Below are 15406 nucleotides of genomic sequence, written 5' to 3'. Positions count from 1 at the left end.
ATAAAGAGGTTAAACGAATTCGGTTGTCTGCCTGTTTTTTCTAATAGGCCACGGACTACAACATTTGGTGTAGTCGGCAGGATCTCTTTGGCACCGTCAACCACGAACGACTAAGAGGCAGCGGTGACTGAAACACGTCCGAAGGAGACAGAGTGCACTTCTCGACCGTTGTTCAAGACCCCGGACGTTGACGTCTTTCAGACACTGAAGTCCCTCGTTTGGGGTTGATTTCGTGTTCAACTGAGATTCACAGACGAACCGATAAGGATAAGGACAAGGATAAGGACAAGGATAAGGACAAGGATAAGGTTCCGGATTTGGAAGGTAAGGGGCGGTCACTCTTGTTGTCATTGTCTTGATCTTGGTGAAATTGATCGTTTGTTAATATTTATTGGTAATATTTATTGGTAGTATTTATTGGTAACATAATTTCGGATAAATGGCAATCAGACATATGGGACAGTCTTTGGATAAGAGTGATGGCGGTGCCCCGGTACAACACATGTGTTATTTATTTATTTGCTTCGTTAATGAAAAGATTGGGAAACGAGGCCTGGCCAGTGAGAGGTAAATGGAATGTAGAGACTATCAAAGAGGATTAAAGAATGGAGAGAGGGGGTGCAGAAGCGCCATCAGGAGTCGAGGGAGCGAAGTTGGAGGGAAATTGCAAGTAGTAGAGGGATATCAGTGCGTGATTGTTGGGAATACCGAAAACATGCGATATTTTGCAAGCGGAATGTAAGGTGTATGATCTAAGACTTGCCCGTACTACCCGAGCTCGAGGAGAATTTAAAACCGGTACCAAAGGGATATATCCCGCCCAACAACAACAAAAGTCAGAATCCGAACCACTGGAGTCTATAACGGCTTTATTAGGTAATCAGGAATCGGAGGGTGACGAGGAACCTGGACACGTCCAATCCGGTGCGGTGGTGCCAGTCCCGGTTCTACCCTCCCGCCAGGATATTCGGGACTACCCCCCCGATTATGAGGCAGCATCAGGGAATATGGATAGGTCCCAGACAACCGTTGGTGAAAGGGTTAAGTTGCGCCACTAACATGAATCCGCACGATCGGCGCTAGAGATTGAGGATACTGCCTACCCTGGCCTTTTTCAGTAAACCTCATGCTGCCCAGCAGGTTGAATTATTTGCCCTCACGCAGGCCTGCCACCTTTGCGTTGACCAACGTGCTAACATTTACACCGACTCACGATATGCTTTTGGGGTTGCACATGATTTTGGTAACCTGTGGCAACACAGGGGCTTTTTGACTGCAGCAGGCACTCCTATTAAAAATGCCCTGTTTGTCCGAAATCTACTCGCGAGTTTAACACTCCCGAAAACCTTGGCTGTCATTAAATGTAATTCGCATACATCTGCCAAGGATCCCATTTCTTTCGGGAATGCATTGGCTGACATATTGGCACGCACAGAGGCCCTGACCCCTACCATTTTAGTTTCTTCAGGTGAACAACAGCAGTTTTCTGCAACTACCGCTATGCCCAGTGTTTCGGAACTCTGCCAGCTTCAGGGGGACTGAGAGACACCAGTGGAGCCAGGATGGGTGTTCCCCTCGCGAATCTGATTTGCTTTGGGTTACTGCCTCTGGCGAAGTTTGTGTCCCTAACGCGCTTTTACCTGTTTTGTTGCATTATGTGCACTCTCTTACCTATGCTGGTAAGAGGGGAATGTTGGATGTAATAAATGCTACATGGTATCACCCCAAAATACATTGGGGTTTACAAATTGATTTTATTGAACTGCCACGTGTACATAGTTATAAGTATTGCTTAGTTATTGTTGATGTGTTTAGCTGATGAATTGATTTTGCTATTGATGTTGCTATTTTGCTATTGTTACTCCTGCTATTAGGGGAAGTGCACTCAAGATCTATATGGGATTGTGGTTAATCTGTATTTACTCCATGACATTTATGTAAAGACGATCAGATGATGTGCAGAGGAGGCAATGGCACAATACCCTGGAAGGCAGAAAGAATAGGACCCTGCTCAGGATGGTTTAATAAGACCAGAGCTAAACAATCGAGAGACCAAGCCTATTGGGTTGTATCCTGTGGACACGCTTTGTGCCAGTTTAATTTCCAATGCCTGACAGATGAATTTAGTTTTCCATGTAAGAAGCAGCAGCCATATCAGGGTCGGTCTAGACGAACTCGAGGGTTACATCAGTCGTCCCTACGAGAAGAGATGAGGGGAAGAATAGACTGGAGAAGGGACTCTTGCAGTAGAACGCAGGAGAGCTTTACATGTCCAGCCAACACAGCATGCGCAGTAGGGAAGTATGAAGTACAATGCCCTGAGGGGTGCGGAGGGTATGCAGCAAAAGGACAACTAATGGTTATTACACATAACCAAGGGAAGGTCAATTTGACCACTAAATGGAATGTAAGCATGACTTGTGAAAGAGGAGATGGAACCGCATGGTTGAGTAATCAAACTGCGTTAAGGGAATGGAGCAGAAAGGGCTGGAACAGCTGGGGGGCAAGTAGCAACACTTACATTCTGAAGAAAGATGATTGGTTGGCGTGTACCAATGCTACCCAGATAGAAGGAAGGCACCCCCTAGTAATAATCTGGTCAGTACGAGAGACTACCCAGGAAGAATCCAATGTAGGACATTTAAGACGAATGTATACAACTTGTACCCCAATGGTTAGATCCCCGAATGTGTTAAATTTGACCGTCAGGATAGAATATGAATCCAGGAAGCAGAGTGAATGTAACTTTTCTGACATTACAATGGAGGTGTTGGAACTGGAATAGGAACGTTAAATTCCTTTGATATAGAGACCCTACAAAATAAGATACAGACAGGGGGAGGATTGATGGGAGAAGGAATAAAACTATGAAATGCTTAGGATAAAGGATTACAAGAAATGCAATTTTCAGGATGGTTATCTGATGTAATGACTTGGAGACAGAATGGAGAGGTAGAAAAAGAACTGGAAAGGGTAATGCAGAATCAAACGGAGTTAAATTCGAATTACACCCACTGTATGAGGAAAGAAATAGTGCCGAGGTTTGGACTACTGTGTACATTGAGCACTTTGGACAATGGACCCTATTTTACAGCCAAACTTAATGAGGAAATGTGCGAACAGTTAAATATCCGCCAGCAGTTCCACTGCGTACAACATCTACAAGCTGCAGGTATAGTGGAACGAGCAAATGGCACACTATGAAATAAATTGGCCTTGTACTTTGGAAAAATTGGAGATTACACGGGAATTTTGTTTTTGTCTTTCAGTCCAGGTATTTTAAAATTCATGTTACAAGTTGACAAAGCTTTTAATCAGGCATAGCAACTTCATGGTGAACTATTTTATGGATAACACCTTTCCTTACTCCTATTCCGTGCACGCTTTACTATTGACTTATTTACTGCCTAGTATTGAGAGCGATAACCATTTGCTCGGAGGGTGAGCTGGTGCTTTGGAACACCAGGTCTGCCCGGTTCTTTTTGAATCACACAGAGCCCTGGCTCCAATAATTGGTGTACGGATTATGACAACCAATCAGATGACTGTGGATGTCAATGTTTTAATGAGTGGTCCTTGAGACCCTATCTTAATCAAACACAGGAGAATTGGCCCCGGATACAAGTTAATTCTCCTCATGACTCTCCAGAAACACCAATAAATACAACTTGTTTCTGTAGAATGGGATCTAGACCAAATGTAGTTAGCCTGTCTGTGGGATTCAGCACATGCACCCATATCAGTACTGCAGTTCCCCCAAGACCTCTCAATGGGACTTACTTAATATGTGGGAGCTGGGCATATGTCTGGTTACCAGGACTTTCGCCACGGTATGATCAGGGATCTTATGAGACCTGGACAGGGTGCTGTTATCTAGCTTTTGTAATCCCACATTTACGAATTATAAATTATCCTCTACAATATCCAGAGTGGCGCTCTAAACGAGCTGTATCGGAGTTTGAGAGGTTTTGTGGATAATATTCCCGAGATGGGGAACCGCTCGGGCGGGAACTGAAATTAGAAACTTAGCTAGTGCCCTGGAACAATTAGCAAATTGTACTGCTGATGAGCTGTACGAGACTGTACGAGACTCAGGAACAAATATCCCAGCTAACAACTGAAATGGTGGCCAGAATCGTATGGCCCTAGATTTCCTGCTAGCTGAGAAAGGGGGCACCTGTGCTATGATAGGGCAAGAATGTTGTACATTTGTACCAGATGTATCCTCTAATATCACCAATATCGCAGGGCATATGAAGGAGGTTATAGAAAGAGTGTTTAGCGTTTGAGCCCTCTGAGGGGGTGCTGTGAACTGTTTAAGATCAAATTAATGCTTCAGGATGGGATTGGTTTGGTTTAGGATATTTGTGGGGGCCGATTCTCCATTATGGCAGTATCATTGTGTTAATTGTTGTGATTCTGTTAATCTGTTATTGCTTCGGTCCATGGATATGCCAAATATTTGTCAATCGGCCACTTTAAAAGACTGTGATTATAGCATAATCAAAGAGGGGAATGTAAGGGCTAACATTATGAATGCAGCAATCTGGGTTTTATTGCAGGAGTGTAAAAGCTCCAGCTCGGATTATTCTTGGGGCATCCTGTTGTCAGCATGGCTGATCGTATCCTCTGATATCAGCAACTGGCCTCAAAGCTTTGAAGTGTTAAGAAGAACATCTTGCCTTATGGACTGCACTTTGTTCCCAAGAAAGAAGAGCAGTCTTCGGACTGACACGACGGACCCAAAAGACACAAAGATTTATAGGGCATTGTAAACTTGCCATATAAGGCAGTGATGGAAAAATACTGGCACATGTATTTAGGGTATAAAAGGTGTCAAATGTAAGCTTTCGGGGAGAGAGACTACACTAGCTTTCGGGGAGAGAGACTACACTAGCTTTCGGGGAGAGAGACTACACTAGCTTCCTGAGCGTTTCTAAACGCTTCGGTTTCTAGACTCTCTCCCATCTGGGTGAGTAGAATAAAGAGGTTAAACGAATTCGGTTGTCTGCCTGTTTTTTCTAATAGGCCACGGACTATAACACGCCGCGCATCGATCCCCCGGTCACACCAGTGCTAGGTTATTCCACTTTCTCATCCACTTCCTGCACACTAGGGCCACACTAGGGCCAGAGGAGAAGGATATTGAATTATGTGAGGTAAGCGAAACAAGTAGAGTAGTGATGGAAATTAGGAGGATTAAAGAAGAGGAGGTACGGACACTTTTGAAGAATATAAAAGTGGATAAGTCTCCAGGTCCTGATAGGATATTCCCTAGGACATTGAGGGAAGTTAGTGCAGAAATAGCAGGGGCTATGACGGAAATATTTCAAACGTCATTAGAAACAGGGATGGTGCCGGAAGATTGGCGCATTGCGCATGTTGTGCCTTTGTTTAAAAAAGGTTCTAAAAGTAAACCTAGCAATTATAGACCTATTAGTTTGACGTCTGTGGTGGGAAAATTAATGGAAAAGATACTTAGGGACAATATATATAATTATTTGGATAATCAAGGCCTGATTAGAAACAGTCAACATGGATTTGTGCCTGGAAGGTCATGTTTGACTAATCTTCTTGAATTTTTTGAAGAGGTTACCAGGGAAATTGATAAGGGCAAGGCTGTGGATGTTGTCTATATGGACTTCAGTAAGGCATTTGACAAGGTTCCACATGGAAGGTTGATTAAGAAGGTTAAATCGTTGGGTATTAATAGTGAGGTTGCAAGATGGATTCAACAATGGCTGAATGGGAGATACCAGAGGGTAACGGTTGACAATTGTATGTCAGGCTGGAGGCCAGTGTCTAGTGGAGTGCCCCAAGGATCTGTGTTGGGTCCAATGTTGTTTGTCATTTACATTAATGATCTGGATGATGGTGTGGCAAATTGGATTAGTAAATATGCAGATGATACTAAGATAGGTGGAGTAGTTGATAGTGAGGTAGATTTTCAAAGTCTACAGAGAGACTTGGGCCTTTTGGAAGGGTGGGCTGAAAGATGGCAGATGGAGTTTAATGCTGATAAGTGTGAGGTGCTGCATTTTGGTAGGACAAATCAAAATAGGACGTACAGGGTAAATGGTAGGGAATTGAGGAATGCAGTGGAACAGAGGGATCTGGGAATAACTGTGCATTGTTCCCTGAAGGTGGAATCTCATGTGGATAGGGTGGTGAAGAAGGCGTTTGGTATGCTTGCCTTTATAAATCAGAGCATCGAGTATAGAAGTTGGGATGTAATGTTGAAATTGTACAGGGCATTGGTGAGGCCGAATCTGGAGTATGGTGTGCAGTTCTGGTCGCCAAATTATAGGAAGGATGTCGACAAAATGGAGAGGGTACAGAGGAGATTTACTAGAATGTTGCCTGGGTTTCAGCACTTAGGCTACAGAGAGAGGTTGAACAGGTTGGGTCTTTATTCTTTGGAGCGTAGAAGGTTGAGGGGGGACTTGATAGAGGTTTTTAAAATTTTGAGAGGGACGGACAGAGTTGACGTGGGTAAGCTTTTCCCTTTGAGAGTGGGGAAGATTCCAACACGGGGACATAGCTTCAGAATTGAGGGACAAAGGTTTAGGGGTAACATGAGGGGGAACTTCTTTACTCAGAGGCTTGTGGCTGTATGGAATGGGCTTCCGGTGGAAGTGGTGGAGGCAGGCTCGATTTTATTATTTAAGAGTAAATTGGATAGGTATATGGATAGGAGGGGATTGGAGGGTTATGGTCTGAGTGCAGGTAGATGAGACTAGGTCAGGGAGAATGGTCGGCGTGGACTGGTAGGGCCGGACAGGCCTGTTTCCATGCTGTAGTTGTTATATATATATATTATATTACAGAGGGCCAATGAACCCACAAACCGACAGGTCTTTGAATTAGAAACATAGAAAACAGGTGCAGGAGTAGGCCATTCAGCCCTTCAAGCCATCGTTCGGTGGCTGTTCATCTAAAATCAGTACCCCGTTCCTGCTTTATCCCCGTATCCCTTGCGTCCTTTAGCCCTCAGAGCTGAATCTAACTCTCTCTTGAAAACATCCTGTGAATCGGCCTTCACTGCCTTCTGTGGCAGAGATTCACAACTCTGGGTGATTTTTTCCCCCCTCATCTCAGGCCTAAATGGCCTACCCCTTATTCTTAAACTGTGACCCCAGGTTCTGGACTCAACCAAAATCTGGAACATTTTTCCTGCATCTAGCCTATCCAATCTTTTAAGAAGTTATATGTTTCTATAAGATCCCCTCTCATCCTTCTAAATTACAGTGAATACAAGTCCAGTCGACCCATTCTTTCTTCATATGTCAAAATGTTGTTGGGAGGAAACCGGAGAAACGTCAGCAACCAGAGAGAACGTGCTAACTCCACACAGAGGTCAGGATGAAACCCGGGCCTCTGGCGCTGAGGCAGCGGCTCTACCCGCTGCACCACTGTGCCCCCCTTCCACAGTCTGAGGATCATACGTCACAGGAGCAGAATTAGGCCATTCAGCCCATCAAGTCTGCTCCACCATGGCTGATCAATCTTTCCCTCTCAACCCCATTCTCCTGCCTTCTCCCCATAACCTTTGACACCCTTACTAATCAACAAGAATCATCATTGGAAATACCCATTGACTTGGCCTGACTTGCTTGGTCTGTGGCAATGACTTCCACTGATTCACTACCCACTGATTAGAGAAATTCCTTCTCTCCTTTCTGAAAGAACATCCTGTTATTCTGAGGCTGTGCCCTCTGGTTCGAGTGGAAACATCCTCTCTGCATCCACTTTATCGATACCTTTCATTATCCGGTGGGTTTTAATGGGATCGCCCCTCACCTGTCTAAACTCCAGCAAGGAGCTGTCTGTCTAAACTCCAGCAAGGTGCTGTCTGAGTTGCTGAGTTATTCCAGCATTTTCAGTTTCAGTTTCAATGTATCAGAAAGCTCTCTCTACAACATCCAATTAAACTGTCCAGGCACACATTAATGCAAGGATTAATCTCGCTGTACCTCTGTACAATGACAATAAATATATATTGTATTGTATTGTATTGATTCCCCAGGGGGTAAATTTGTTGATTCTGGATTTGTACTTTTTTTTTCAATTCAATTTAAAAAAAAATTAGTTTAGACATAGAAATGTTGTTTGATGTGTTCTCATTGACTGACTGTGTTTGGCTCTGATATACTAGTTGCTCATAAATAAATGAAATAACATTGTTATGTGCTATTATTATTGTTATTTGAACTTAAAATAATAATGTTAAAAACAGTATTTAAAAATTTCCCCATTGTGGGTTGCTTTTATGGTAGAAGTGTAAACTCAAATTACTGAACAAAACAGGGGGCGGGGGTAAATTTACTTTCGAAACGTTGCCAGGGAGTTGTGGATCGCTGCCCTCGTCCAGTACCCATACGCCCGCGCTGAGGAACAACACTCAGAGAGTCTTACTGTCAGCGTACGGGTAAAAACCAAACCCTGCTCCAATCATTACAAGATTAAATGAATTTACAAATCTCGGTAACTGGGGTGAAGCACTGTACAAATATTAATTACCAGAAATATATTTCCATATTCTACATTAAACTGCAGTCTGAAGAAGGGTCCCGACCCAAAACGTCACCTGACCACGATCTCCAGAGATGCTGCCTGACCCGCTGAATTATTCCAGCACTGTGTGTCCTTTACTCATTAAACTCAATCCCTTCAGTCCTCTCATAGTTTGCCCTGCATTTGTAACCTAATTATTACCTCATCGACTTACCACACCAGACCGCCTCCTACTCTAAATGACTCAAATAAAAAACATCTCCACATTTTCTAATCAAGGAAAAAACTTGCAAATGCTGGAAATCCCAAATGAAGCAGAACATGCTGCAAACTTCTACCAGGCCAGTCAGCGTCTGTGGGCGGAGAAATAGATAGTGCAAGATAGTATAAGAAAATAACTGCAGATGCTGTACAAATATTTATTCACAAAATGCTGGAGTAACTCAGCAGGTCAGGCAGCATCTCGGGAGAGAAGGAATGGGTGACGTTTCGGGTCGAGACATAGTGCTTTGGGTCTGGGATCCTCAGTCAGAACATCTTCCACATCCTGGCGAATGCACCCAACCAAATATTGTTTGGTTATTATTCGTCTGAATATTAATCTGGAGAATGGTCTCGACCCAAAAGTGTCACTTAGTTCTTTTTCTCCAGAGATGCTGCCTGACCAGCTGAGTTACTCCAGCTTCCTGTGTCTTTTTTCAGTGAAAAACCAGCATCTGCAGTTCCTTCCTACACATTGGTCCCGAAACGTCACCCATCCACGTCCTCCACAGATGCAGTCTGACCCCCGAGTTCCTCCAGCACTTTGTGCATTGCTCAGGATTCCAGCATCTGCAGTTCCTCATTTCTCTAAATTATTTTCCGGGCGTAGTCATTGTCACAATGTGGCCGAGTGTGGTCAATTTTGACAGGGTAAACCTTCTGAAACAGTACCATCGATCATTCCACTCAACGATGCTACCAGAAATAAACTTGCAAACTTCCCGTCTCTCAAAGTAGTGCCACAGATCTCACAAAGTAGTGCCACAGATCTCACTTTACAAAATGGAGGACACGGCCTGAAGGATGACTCTCTCCCTCCTCTCCCATCCGGCACGAGGGACAGAAGTGTGAAAACGCACACCTCCAGATTCAGGGGCAGTTTCTTTCCACCTGTTACCAGGCAACTGAACCATCCTATCACCAACTAGTGAGCGGTCCTGAGCTACCATCTATCTCATTGGAGACCCTCGGATTAACTTTGATCGGACTTTTCCGGCTTCACCTTACACTAAACGTTATTCCCTTATCATGTATTTTTTACACTGTATGTAGGAAGGAACTGCAGATGCAGACACAAGGTAGACACAAAATGCTGGAGTAACTCATTTGCTCGAGCATTTGGAGGGCAGCATCTCTGGGGAGAAGGAATGGGTGATATTTTGGGTTGAGACCCTTCGTCAGACAGAGTCAGGGGAGGGGGAGATAACAGAGATAAGGAAGTGTCAGGTGTGAGAACGAGACATCAAAGGGAGTGGAGATCAAGTCAAATGTAGAAATACATTGTTAGGTCGGAGAAGGGAACAACAAAGCAAACAGAGATAAAATGTAATCAGGGACAGACAGACTGGGTTACTTGAAGCTAAAGAAGTCAATATTCATTACACTGGGGTGTAAGCTGCCCAAGCGAAATATGAGGTGCTGTTCCTCCAGTTTGTGCTGGGCCTCACTCTGACAATGGAGCAGGCTCAGGACAGAAAGGTCAGTGTCGGAATGGGAGGGAGAGTTAAAATGTTGAGCAATTGGGAGATCAGGTGGGTTTAGGCGGACTGAGCAGAAGTGTTCAGCGAAACGATCGCCGAGCCTGCGCTTGGTCTCACTGATATATAGGAGTCCACACCTGGATGAGCGTATGCAGTAGATGAGGTTTGACAAGATGCAAGTGAATCACTGCCTCACCTGAAAAAACTGTTGGGGTCCTTGGACAGAGTCGAGGGGGGAGGTAGAGGGACAGGTGTTGCATCTCCTGCAGTTGCTGGGGAAGGTACCTGGGGAGGGGGTGGGAAGGGACGAGTTGACCAGGGAGTTGCGGAGGGAACGGTCTCTGCGGAAAGGGGTGGAGATGGGAAGATGTAGCTAGTGGTGGGATCCCGTTGGAGGTGGCGGAAATGCCAGAGGATTATGTGCTCTGTGCGACGGCTGATGGGGTGAAAGGTAAGGACAAGGGGACTCTGTCTCTGTTGTGACTAGGGGGAGAGGGAGTAAGGGCGGAGCAGAGGGATATCGAGGAGACCTTAGGGGAGTTTCATCTATGATGGGAGAGGGGAATCCCCCCGTTCCCCAAAGACTGAGGACATCTCAGATGTCCAGATATGCAACACCTCATCTTGGGCACAGAGTATTGTAATCATGTAGCATTTATTTCACAAAATGCTGGAGTAACTCAGCAGGTCAGGCAGCATCTCAGGAGAGAAGGAATGGGCGACGTTTCGTGTCGAGACCCTTCTGCAGACATTGTAATCATGTGTAGTCTTTCCGCTGACTGGATAGTACGCAACAAAAACTTTTCACTGTACCTCGGCACACGTGACAATAAACTAAACTGATAACTGATAAGGCATCACACGTCTCCCTTGTCTCACTGTGTGGGGCATGCTGTATCTAAACTTCATCCTCGCATCCTCTGTCTGAACCCTTACCCATACCCCAACGCTGAGACTGAAGCCCCTGCCCTGGGAGAGGCTTGAAACACCGATATTCCTGGGGGAACACGTGCCAAGTTGCAGTGTGGAGAGGTTGAGGAGCTGGAGATGGGGAGACGCCAGGGTTACAGCCGCTGGTGCTGTCACGCCGACCCAACACCAACATCGCGTCTAGAACAAGGCGCTGCCAACTGAAGACACTAAATGCTGGAGTAACTCAGCAGGTCAGGCAGCATCTCTGGAGAGAAGGAATGGGTGACTTTCGGGTCGAGACTCTTCTTCAGACTGACGTCTAGGCAGGGGTGTGGGGATATCACAGGGTGGACGGGGGGAAAGGCCGCCTTGTTGCTGCCGCCGCTTCAGCCCTTCGGCCGCGGCTATCCCAGCACTAGTCCAGCCTGTCCCGCCTCGGTCTGGCCGGGGCTGGCAGATGATTCACGCCGGCTTTACCCCGGCAGAGCGGGGCTGAGCGTTGATCCCCAGCCCGGCCCGGCCCAGGGACTCTCGCCGGATCTCCCTACCTGATAGCGCGGAGTCTCGGCTCCAACTCTCTGTTCCACCGCCTGGCGCTCTGGATCCGGCCGCTCCCGGTCCCTGGTCCCCGGCTCTCACGGCCGCCCAGTCCCGGTGCCTCTCCTCGTCTGTGTCTCTGGGCCCCGGTGCCCAGTCCGCGCCGCTCTGACTCGGCTCCTGTCCCGGACTCTCGCTTCCTCTCTCGCAGTGGAAAGTCCCTGTCGCCTCTGGTCGCGGCCTCTCGCTGCGCTGTCCCGGTCTCTGGTTCCCGGTCTCTGGTTCCCAGTCCCCTCTCCCCGCTGGGAACCCCCTGGCGCTGTTTGTAGCGCTGCCTCTCGTCACCCTGTCCCTGTCCCCGCCCCTTGCCCCCGGTCCCCCTCTCTCTCTCTCCCCCTCCCCCCTTGTCTGTCTGTCTGTCTCTCTCTCTCTCTCTCTCTCTCTCTCTCTCCCCCCCCCCCCCCGGCCTGCCTCTCTCTCTCCTAGCCCCGTCTCTCTCTCTCTCCCCCCTTGTCTCTCTCCCTCGTGTGAGTGTGTCTCTCTCTCCCCCCGGTTGTGTGTGTGTGTGTCTCTCTCTCTCTCTCCCCCTGGTTCTCTGTCTCTCTCTCTCTCCTCCTGGTTCTCTGGTGCTCTGGTGCTCTCTCTCTCTCTCTCCCCCTGGTTCTCTGTCTCTCTCTCTCTCTCTCCCCCCTCCTCCCCTCTGGGCGGTGGAAATCCCCGGCGCTATTTGCAACAGCGGGAGCGGGGATTTCCCGTGACGTCACGCCCAGGTCATCGCGGACGCCCATTGGTTGCCAGGGGGGGGATGTCGCTGTCCCATTGGCCGCTGTAGCACAGGTATGCAAATGCAGGCCCGGGCTGGGCGAGGCGAGGCTGAAGGGCCGAGCGGCCGAGGGCTGAGCCTGACCCGCAGCCAGCCCGGGGAATTCCCACACACATTCACAGCCGCCAGTGTGTTCAGGATAATATGCGAGCTGGGAGTGCCCGGAGAATCGCTAGCAATAACAAGGAACTGCAGATACTGATTTAGAAAAGAGAAAGACACAAAGTGCTGGAGTAACTAAGCGGGTCAGGGAGGATCTCTGGAGAACATGGGCAGGTCACCTCGGGCGGGGGCGGGGGGGGGGGGGGGGGGTGAGGGTCGTGTTGATTTATTTACGTGAAAATTTGGATACTTTTTTTTAAATTGAAAAAACTACGGCACGGTAGCGCAGCGGTAGAGTTGCTGCTTTACAGCGAATGCAGCGCCGGAGACTCAGGTTCGATCCTGACTACGGGTGCTGCACTGTAAGGAGTTTGTACGTTCTCCCCGTGACCTGCGTGGGTTTTCTCCGAGATCTTCGGTTTCCTCCCACACTCCAAAGACGTACAGGTATGTAGGTTAATTGGCTGGGTAAATGTAAAAATTGTCCCTAGTGGGTGTAGGATAGTTAATGTACGGGGATCACTGGGCGGCACGGACTTGGAGGGCCGAAAAGGCCTGTTTCCGGCTGTATATATATGATATATGATATGATATGATATGATGATCATGTCACAAGACGAAATAGATGGTAAAGATGGAAATAAAGTGCCGGAGTAACTCAGCGGGTCATGCAGCATCTCTGGAAAAAAGTAGGTGACGTTTTGGGTCAAGACCCTTCTTCAGACATCTATTTCACTATTTATAATTAGTTTGAAGAAGGGTCTCGACCTGAAACGTCACCCATTCCTTCTCTCCGGAGATGCTGCCTGACCCGCTGAGCTTTTTGTGTCTATCTTCGGTTTAAAACAGCATCTGCAGTTCCTTCCTACACACGGATAGGTGACCGGGGGCAGATGGAATATAGTGTAGCAAAGTGTGGACTCGTGCAATTTGGTCATAGGAATAAAGATGCAAACTATTTTATAAATGGAGAGAGAATCCAGAAATTAGAGGTGCAAAGAGTGCTGGTGCAGGATTCCCAAAAGTTAATCTGCAAGTCGAATTGGTAATAAAGAAGACAAACGTAATGCATTTATTTCAAGACGGCTTGAACACAAAAAGAGCCTTGAAATGCGGAGGCTCAATAAGGCGCTGGTCTGGCCACATTTCGAATATTGTGCACAATTGTGGGCGCCATATCTGAGGGAGGATAGAAACATAGAAAATAGGTGCAGGAGGAGGGCATTTGGCCCTTCGAGCCAGCACCTCCATTCATTGTGATCATGGCTGATCACCCACAATCAGTGCCTGCCTTCACCCCATATCCTTTGATTCCACTAGCCCCAAGAGCTCTATCTAACTCTCTTTTAAATTCATCCAGTGAATTGGCCTCCACTGCCATTTGTAGCAGAGAATTCCACAAATTCACAACTCAGAAGGAAAAAGTTCCTTCTCACCTCAGTTTTAAATGGCCTCCCTTTTATTCTAAGACTGGCCCCTGGTTCTGGACTCCCCCAACATTGAGAACATTTTTCCTGCATCTAGCTTGTCCAGTCCTTTTATACTTTTATATGTCTCTAGAAGATCCCCTTTCATCCTTCTAAACTGCAATGAATAAATGCCCAGTCATTCCAATCTTTCCTCATATGACAGTCCCTCCATCTCAGGGATTAACCTCGTGAAACTACGCTACACTGCCTCAATAGCAAGGACGTCCTTCCTCAAATTAGGAGACCAAAACTGCACACAATACTCGAGATGTGGTCTCACCAGGGCCATATACAACTGCAGAAGGACCTCTTTGCTCCTATACTCAAATCCTCTCGTTATGAAGGCCAACATGCCATTAGCTTTCTTCACTGCCTGCTCTACCTACACGCTTTCTTTCAGGAACTGGTGTACAAGGACACCCATGTCACGCAGCCCCAGCACCAAGCCTTGCGGGCACTCCAGAACGGCATGGTGGCGCAGCAGTAGAGTCGCTGCCTTACAGCGAATGCAGCGCCGGAGACTCAGGTTCGATCCTGACTATGGGCGTCGTCTGTACGGAATTTGCACGTTCTCCCTGTGACCTGCGTGGGTTTTCTCCGAGATCTTCGTTTTCGTCCCACACTCCAAAGACGTACAGGTACGTAGGTTAATTGGCTTGGTAAATGTAAAAATTGTCCGTAGTGGGTATAGGATAGTGTTAATGTGCGGGGATCGCTGGGCGGCGCAGACCCGGTGAGCCAAAGGGCCTGTTTCTGTGCTGTATCTCTAAATCTAAAAAATCTAAAAAATCCACTCTCCACTGCCTGCCATTCTGAAAAGGACCCGTTTATTCCTACTCTTTGCTTCCTGTCTGCCAACCAATTCTCTATCCATGTCAATACCCTACGCCCAATACCATGTGCTCTAATTTTGCTCACCAACCTCCTGTGTGGGACCTTATCAAAGGCTTTCTGAAAGTCTAGATACACTACATCCAGTCTCTCCTTCATCCATTTTACTTGTCACATCCTCAAAAAATTCCAGAAGATTATTCAAGCAGGATTTCCCCTTCATAAATCCATGCTAACTTGGACCAATCCTTTTACTGCTATCCAAATGCGCCATTATTACCTCTTTAATAATTGACTCCAGCATCTTCCCCATCACCGATGTCAGGCTAACTGGTCTGTAATTCCCCCGATTCTCTCTCGCTCCTTTCTTGAAAAGTGGGATAACATTAGCTATCCTCCAATCCACAGGAACTGATCCTGAATCTATTGAACATTGGAAAATGATCACCAATGCGTCCACAATTTCTAGAGCCACG

The 15406-nt window shown here is 46.9% G+C and overlaps 1 protein-coding gene across 1 annotated transcript in view; it reads right to left on the bottom strand.

The window, feature by feature from the left end:
• Positions 1-12050, bottom strand: part of LOC144609893 (nuclear factor NF-kappa-B p100 subunit-like) — an 86994-nt gene extending 74944 nt beyond the window's left edge. The window contains exon 1 of the mRNA XM_078428275.1: positions 11717-12050. The gene's annotated coding sequence lies outside the window, so the exon portion shown is untranslated. The remainder of the gene's footprint in view (positions 1-11716) is intronic.
• Positions 12051-15406: the final 3356 nt, after the last annotated feature.

The sequence above is a fragment of the Rhinoraja longicauda genome, chromosome 35 (genome assembly GCF_053455715.1).
Source record: "Rhinoraja longicauda isolate Sanriku21f chromosome 35, sRhiLon1.1, whole genome shotgun sequence".
NCBI classification, from domain to species: Eukaryota; Metazoa; Chordata; class Chondrichthyes; order Rajiformes; family Arhynchobatidae; genus Rhinoraja; species Rhinoraja longicauda.
The sequence above is the reverse complement of the archived record's forward strand: the minus strand, read 5'-3'. Positions and strand labels throughout refer to the sequence as shown.